Genomic DNA, 8,115 nt, shown 5'->3' with positions numbered 1-8,115 from the left:
AAGCTGGCACTGAAGGGTGTCAGCTTGCTGTCTGGCAGTGAGAACATCTGTTTCATACCTCTGGCTGATCTCATGGTATAAAACACTGATCTTCTCCAGTTCTTCTTGGAGATGCTTGTTTTTCTCCTCCTGCCCCTGGAGCTCAGCTGAGGATGTCTCCTGGGCGTGCACGTGTGCTGCTTGCAGCTCCTCATATTCTTTTTGCAAAACTGTCTTCTGTTGGCTCTCCTTCTCAAGCTCACGCTGGAGGGTGTCAGCTTGCTGTCTGGCAGTGAGAACATCGGTTTCATACCTCTGGCTGATCTCATGGTATAAAACACTGATCTTCTCCAGTTCTTCTTGGAGATGCTTGTTTTTCTCCTCCTGCCCCTGGAGCTCAGCTGAGGATGTCTCCTGGGCGTGCACGTGTGCTGCTTGCAGCTCCTCATATTCTTTTTGCAAAACTGTCTTCTGTTGGCTCTCCTTCTCAAGGTCACGCTGGAGGGTGTCAGCTTGCTGTCTGGCAGTGAGAACATCGGTTTCATACCTCTGGCTGATCTCATGGTATAAAACACTGATCTTCTCCAGTTCTTCTTGGAGATGCTTGTTTTTCTCCTTCTGCTCCTGAAGCTCAGCTGAGGACGTCACCTCAGCTTCATACCTTAGCTGTTCCTCCTGATATGAAACTTTCATTCTGTCCAGTTCTTGCTGGAGAAGTGTTTTGTTTTCCTTCTCCACCTGGAGCTGAGCAGTGAGTGTCTCCTTGCTGTGTCTGTGTGTCTCTTGGAGCTCCTCATAGGACTTTTGAAGGATCATCCTTTGCTGGGATTCCTTCTCCAGTTCACACTGAAGGGTGTCAGCCCGCTCCTTGGCCTTGTTGGCTTCATTTTGAAACATTCTGTTGAGGTCATTGTGCATAGCGTTGGTTGTGTCCAGTTTTGCTTGGAGAGACTGGTTCTTCTCCTTCTCTGCCTGGAGCTCAGCTGTGAACTTCTCGTGGCTGATAATGTGAGCCACTTGCAGTTCCTCATAATGTTTGTGGAGGTCTTTCTTCTTCTTATCTCTGGTGGTATCTCTCACCTGAGCGGCAATATTTGCAGTGCTGAGAGTGTTAGAATCACAGTATGCTTTCAGCCTCTCCAGTTCTTTGTTTGTCTCTTTTCCCTGGTTGATAAACATTTCTTTCAGGGTCTTCTGTCTTTTCAACTCTTCCCTTGTCTCGTCCAGCTGCTTCCTAAGTTCTTTCAGCTCTTCAGTTACTTGACGAGGTGCAGAGCGCTCCATCGAGGGGTTTTGATGACTGTTGGACGAACTGTCTGTGAAGCTCGGTCCACGTGTCCTGCGGAACTCTCTTGTTTTCCTCACTTGTTGCATTTTCTCTGTCTGTTGTAAACACTTTGTTTCCAGTTAACAGATGTGTAACAGATTCTGTAACAGTGTTTGCTCGGGAAGATGTGGCACGTTTTCACAGTGGTCACCTGTTGAAAAGTTTGAAATGATCTGAAGAGCTGCTCCTTATATAGGGACCATAGAATGGAATTTCCTTTGATCCTTTGATTCCTTTCATTCACGAAGGTTCTATGCTATTTGGCTTTGATCTATACAGTTCCATTCCATTTTTCCTCCACATGTTTTTAATTGAAATCACAATCTGTAGTTTTAATGTAATCAAAATGGCCGCCCCACTAAAAATATTCAAATCAGGGTTTAAGTTGGTTGTTACTGACTTCAGACTGAGTGACACTGAGCTGTGTTACACCAAAACTAGGCTAGGCTCAACTTAACGTAGCAGGAATATTTTTACTAATTTGGCAAGTGAAGCCAAATTATTTTGATTGCCCCTGTGGCTGGCTCCATTGTAGGTCATAAACCCCTCCCTCTCCATTTTAACAGAGAGGATACAGACCAAAGTACACGTCCATTTGTCTGCTCCCGAACGGACATGCCCAAAACAACTTTCCAGGGCAGGGGTGTCCAAACTTTTTGCAAAGAGGGCGAGATTTGATAAAGTGAAGATGCACCAGGGGCCAATAGTTCCGCCTGACATTTTTTTTAACTACAAATATAATACAATACAATATAAGACAATTTTCATTGTTACAATAATCTTTATTTTTCAAATGGCATTTTAACCAAATATAAGCCACTTAGGTAGACATGAACAACTCTTAAAACACAATTCTGCATTCATATCTGGAGAGTCAGATAACATTGAACAAACTGTATGGAATACCTTAAATTTCCATGAGTTTTTTAAGAAAATTTAAAAATACAGGTATGTACATGTGTAAAAAACCAATATATACATTGTATATATAAAGTGAGTGAGTGTGTCCGTCACAGTGCTGAGTTTAGCAGTTTGATGGCGACAGGCAGGAATGATTTCCTGTGTCGCTCTGTGGTGCATCGTGGCAGTAAGAGTCTCTGACTGAACAAGCTCCGCTGATCAGCACATTGTGGAGAGGGTGAGAGGGAAAGTCCAGTATAGTCCTTATTTTGGACAACATCCTCCTCTCAGACACCACTGTCAGAGAGTCCAGTTCCTCTCCCACAACATGGCTGGCCTTCTTGATGATTCTATTGAGTCTGTTGGTGTCCCTCACCCTCAGGCAGCTGCCCCAGCAGGCAACAGCATATGTGATGGCACTGGACACCACCGACTCATAGAACATCCTCAGCATCGTCCTGCAGATGTTGAAGGACCTCAGCCGCCTCAGAAAGTAGAGGCGGCTCTGGCCCTTTCTGTAGACCATGTCCACGTTCTTGCACCAGTCCAGTTTGTGGTCCAAGTACACCCCCAGGTATTTGTACTCCTCCACCACCTCCACAGTGGCCCCTTTGATGTTGATAGGGGTCACTGTAGCCTTAGTCCTCCTCAGGTCCACCACCAGTTCCTTGGTCTTTGTCACATTGAGCTGTAGGTGGTTTTTCCCGCTCCTTGTGACAAAGTTGTCCACTGCCGTCCTGTACTCTCTCTCATCCCCCCCCAGTAATACACCCAACAACTGCAGAGTCATCAGAAAATTTCTGAAGATGGCAGGTCTTTGTGCAGTGCTTAAAGTCTGTGGTGTAGATCGTGAAGGGGAAGGGAGAGAGGACAGTCCTCTGTGGAACCCCAGTGTTGCAGAGTCGGCCTGATGGTGTCAAATGCACTCGAGAAATCAAAGAACGTGATTCTCACAGTGCTTGCCGGCTTGTCCAGGTGGGTGTAGAAATTGTGTTTCTGGCTTTTCACTGTTAATAATGACAGATGTTACCCTTCATAACACCCAATTTCAGATTGATCAAGAAACAGATAACTTGCTGACAATAATCTGGATCTGGATTTCAGTAAAGAGGCCAGGTCTGGTTTGATGGCAGTAGTTGAGATGCGTAAAATATCATGTAAGCGGGAGTCACTTAGTCTTGACCTCAATCAGTTCTTGCTCAAGTTCATGACAGAGAATGTCTGCTCACACAAATATGTGCATCCGAATAAGCTCAGGATTTCTCTGGGAAAATGTTTGCATTTCTGGAAACCTGCCTTTATCCCGTTGCCAGTAAAAGTCAACAAGATAAAGCTGCTGGTGTTTGCTGCACAACTCATTGTCACACTGCAGCTCAACGAGCTCCAGCTACAGTTGTGGACGAGCATCATTAGGCTCCACGGAGAAGGCAACATTTTTCAACTTTTCAATAACTGCAAAATCCTGAAGGCGTTGGTTAAATTCCACTGAAAGAGATGCGATCCCTGTTGCGTAACTCTTCATTTGCGCACCAATGTTGTCCTGTGGGGAAACTGTCAATGACCTCTTTCAAAGTTGGGTGCGCGGTGCAGGACTCTGTTTGGGATAAGTGTCTTTGGAAAAGCTGCAGCTTGGCAAAGGCCTTGATATGAGCGTACAGCTGGCTCACCACTGCATCTTGTCCTGGAAGATTAACATTCAGCACATTCACATACTTTGTTATGTCAAACAAAAAAGCCAAATCTGCCAACCATACAGGATCGGACAGTTCTTCCATCGGTTGCCCCTTTTCACCCAAAAAATGTCCAGTTTCCTCTCTGAGAGAAAAAAATCGCTGCATTTGCACCCCCAACTTAGCCACCTCACATCGTGATATATTGCATCTCTGTATTCAGCCTGGATGTCAATCAAGAACTGCTGAAACTGTTGGTGGTATAGAGCTTTGGTAAAGCACCAGCCTCACCCCCTCACCTGGTGAAGAGTCCCTCAGCGTGACCCCAGCAGAAGTGAGGAGGACCCTCCAGAGCATAAACCCACACAAAGCTGCAGGTCCCGATAACATCCCGGGGCGGGTGCTGAAGGGCTGTGCACATCAGCTCACAGAGGCACTGACGGACATCTTCAACACCTCTCTCCAACAGGCGACGGTCCCCACCTGTCTGAAGACCGCCACAATCATCCCCATTCCCAAGACCTCCACAGTGACGAGCCTGAATGACTATCGGCCAGTAGCCCTCACTCTGATTATCATGAAGTGCTTTCCTGACGGACAGGCCGCAAACAGTGAAGATCCATGATATCACCCTCAGCACCGGCTCTCCCCAGGGCTGTGCGCTGAGCCCACTCCTGTTCACCCTGCTACTCATTTCATTTGCACTACTGTCATTTGCACAATACCGCAGTACTGTTTAGATAGCTTTATTCTGATTGTTTCTATCTTTTATTCTGATTGTCTTTTTTATATTTATATAGTGTTGTTTATATTTATTTGCATTAGGCATTTTGTTAGGTAATTGGGCTTATACCGGGACCGGGGAAACTAATTTCGTCCCACCTCATGTTTCTACATGTGTGAAATGACAATAAAGCTCCTTGAATCCTTGAATCCTTTGGAGCGAATAGAATCGATTGCCTTTATCGATGGTTTCATATCATGATCAAATTTGAGATGTTTGAGATGCCTGCTAGTGAATTATACAGTGAAGTTTAATAGTCTTACCTCCTTCTTTGCTAACATTATTGCAGGAAAAAGTCAGGGGCTCAGCCCTAACCCTGAAAAATAGCCCCATAAAGAGGTGTGTCTGGATATTTTTGTCTATATACTGTATACGCTTTCAAGGTCATTTTCAGGTAATCAGTTTAATTTCTAAATTTAATTGGTTATTTTTGATTAGATATTAGTTCTGAAACTGTCACTGTTTATTTTCTATGCTGTGAGCCAGTATGCCTGCTCTGGGTAACAACCATTTGGTAGGTCTAAATTGCACCAATGCACACATAGCTGCTTGTGTTTCACTTTATTGATCCCTTTGAGACGACTCCCTCAGGGAAACTGAATACAGGCAGACCGTCACGGACAGGATTCGAACCTGCGCGGGGAAACCCCATTGGATTTCAAGTCCAACGCCTTAACCTCTCGGCCACCGTGACAACAAGTACAGCTGTACCTTAGTTCAGTTTCACTGAGCTTCCAGCATGACCTTGATCTATTTTTATTTTATTTTATTTTATATGCACATATGTGCATGTGTGTGTTGTGTGTGTGTGTGTGTGTGTGTGTTTTTTTTTTAAAATCCATTTATCAACCATTTTTCTGGAAGATTTTGGATTTGTGGGAGGAACCCGGAGCACCCGGGGAAAACCCTACTGTCAGTCCCTATGTTAAACAGAACCCTTTCACTGTAGACATTTTGTCTTGTCACGCTATGACAAGCCAAAATATCTTCTGTGGAAAGGGTCCAAAGAATGGCACTGTTTGGTTTTATTTTGGTGTTGGTGGATGATGGTGTTTCTGGCAGTCCTAGTTCTTATTTTTCCACTTTTGTGGTTTCCTCAAGCCGAGAAGGTGACGTGTTCTTTTCCAGAAGGAAGGCGTCTTTGGTTGGGGAGTCTCCTCGGAGATCTCAGCCTCCTCCTGGTGTTCAAGGTCTGGTGCATCAGAGGTGGACGCCTGTTGATTGTTTGGCGGCTCCTCAGGGACTTCGGCTTCTTTCGGTGTGTCCACTGCAGGTGAATGGCAGGGCTCATCCTCACAATTCTCCTCCTGCGTGGTCATAGTTCTTGGAGGCGGGTCTGTTGGAGACTGATGTTCAAGGTCTGATGCATCGGAGGTGGATGCCTGTTGATTGTTCTGCAGCTCCTCAGGAACTTCATCTTCTTTTGGTGTGTCCACAGCAGGTGCAGGGTGGGGTTCATCCTCATGCTCCTCCTCCTGCTTGGCCATATTTCTTGGAGGCGGGTCGTCTGTTCTCTCGGCCTCGAGAGTGGAAGGGTTTGGGTTGTGTGAGATCTGGTCATTGAGCTTAGCTTTCAGCTTCTCCAGCTCTCTCGCATAAGGACTCTCTGTCTGCAACATGTCGTCGGTCTCCTCCACCATCTTTTGACAGAAGGCAGCCTTCAGCTGGTTGATTGTTTTCCTACTTTGTGAAAGGCTTTCTGTGTGTGCCTCAATTTCTCTGTCAAGCTGGCACTGAAGGGTGTCAGCTTGCTGTCTGGCAGTGAGAACATCTGTTTCATACCTCTGGCTGATCTCATGGTATAAAACACTGATCTTCTCCAGTTCTTCTTGGAGATGCTTGTTTTTCTCCTCCTGCCCCTGGAGCTCAGCTGAGGATGTCTCCTGGGCGTGCACGTGTGCTGCTTGCAGCTCCTCATATTCTTTTTGCAAAACTGTCTTCTGTTGGCTCTCCTTCTCAAGCTCACGCTGGAGGGTGTCAGCTTGCTGTCTGGCAGTGAGAACATCTGTTTCATACCTCTGGCTGATCTCATGGTATAAAACACTGATCTTCTCCAGTTCTTCTTGGAGATGCTTGTTTTTCTCCTCCTGCCCCTGGAGCTCAGCTGAGGATGTCTCCTGGGCGTGCACGTGTGCTGCTTGCAGCTCCTCATATTCTTTTTGCAAAACTGTCTTCTGTTGGCTCTCCTTCTCAAGCTCACGCTGGAGGGTGTCAGCTTGCTGTCTGGCAGTGAGAACATCGGTTTCATACCTCTGGCTGATCTCATGGTATAAAACACTGATCTTCTCCAGTTCTTCTTGGAGATGCTTGTTTTTCTCCTTCTGCTCCTGAAGCTCAGCTGAGGACGTCACCTCAGCTTCATACCTTAGCTGTTCCTCCTGATATGAAACTTTCATTCTGTCCAGTTCTTGCTGGAGAAGTGTTTTGTTTTCCTTCTCCACCTGGAGCTGAGCAGTGAGTGTCTCCTTGCTGTGTCTGTGTGTCTCTTGGAGCTCCTCATAGGACTTTTGAAGGATCATCCTTTGCTGGGATTCCTTCTCCAGTTCACACTGAAGGGTGTCAGCCCGCTCCTTGGCCTTGTTGGCTTCATTTTGAAACATTCTGTTGAGGTCATTGTGCATAGCGTTGGTTGTGTCCAGTTTTGCTTGGAGAGACTGGTTCTTCTCCTTCTCTGCCTGGAGCTCAGCTGTGAACTTCTCGTGGCTGATAATGTGAGCCACTTGCAGTTCCTCATAATGTTTGTGGAGGTCTTTCTTCTTCTTATCTCTGGTGGTATCTCTCACCTGAGCGGCAATATTTGCAGTGCTGAGAGTGTTAGAATCACAGTATGCTTTCAGCCTCTCCAGTTCTTTGTTTGTCTCTTTTCCCTGGTTGATAAACATTTCTTTCAGGGTCTTCTGTCTTTTCAACTCTTCCCTTGTCTCGTCCAGCTGCTTCCTAAGTTCTTTCAGCTCTTCAATTACTTGACGAGGTGCAGAGCGCTCCATCGAGGGGTTTTGATGACTGTTGGACGAACTGTCTGTGAAGCTCGGTCCACGTGTCCTGCGGAACTCTCTTGTTTTCCTCACTTGTTGCATTTTCTCTGTCTGTTGTAAACACTGTGTTTCCAGTTAACAGATGTGTAACAGATTCTGTAACAGTGTTTGCTCGGGAAGATGTGGCACGTTTTCACAGTGGTCACCTGTTGAAAAGTTTGAAATGATCTGAAGAGCTGCTCCTTATATAGGGACCATAGAATGGAATTTCCTTTGATCCTTTGATTCCTTTCATTCACGAAGGTTCTAGGCTATTTGGCTTTGATCTATACAGTTCCATTCCATTTTTCCTCCACATGTTTTTAATTGAAATCACAATCTGTAGTTTTAATGTAATCAAAATGGCCGCCCCACTAAAAATATTCAAATCAGGGTTTAAGTTGGTTGTTACTGACTTCAGACTGAGTGACACTGAGCTGT

The 8,115-nt window shown here is 45.7% G+C and overlaps 1 non-coding gene across 1 annotated transcript; it reads right to left on the bottom strand.

The window, feature by feature from the left end:
- Positions 1-5,272: 5,272 nt before the first annotated feature.
- Positions 5,273-5,354, bottom strand: trnas-uga. Its single transcript has one exon. It is a non-coding gene; the product is annotated as a tRNA-Ser (tRNA).
- Positions 5,355-8,115: the final 2,761 nt, after the last annotated feature.

This window comes from Scatophagus argus, chromosome 8 (assembly GCF_020382885.2).
Source record: "Scatophagus argus isolate fScaArg1 chromosome 8, fScaArg1.pri, whole genome shotgun sequence".
Taxonomy (NCBI): Eukaryota; Metazoa; Chordata; class Actinopteri; family Scatophagidae; genus Scatophagus; species Scatophagus argus.
This window is presented reverse-complemented; position numbering and strand designations above follow the sequence as displayed.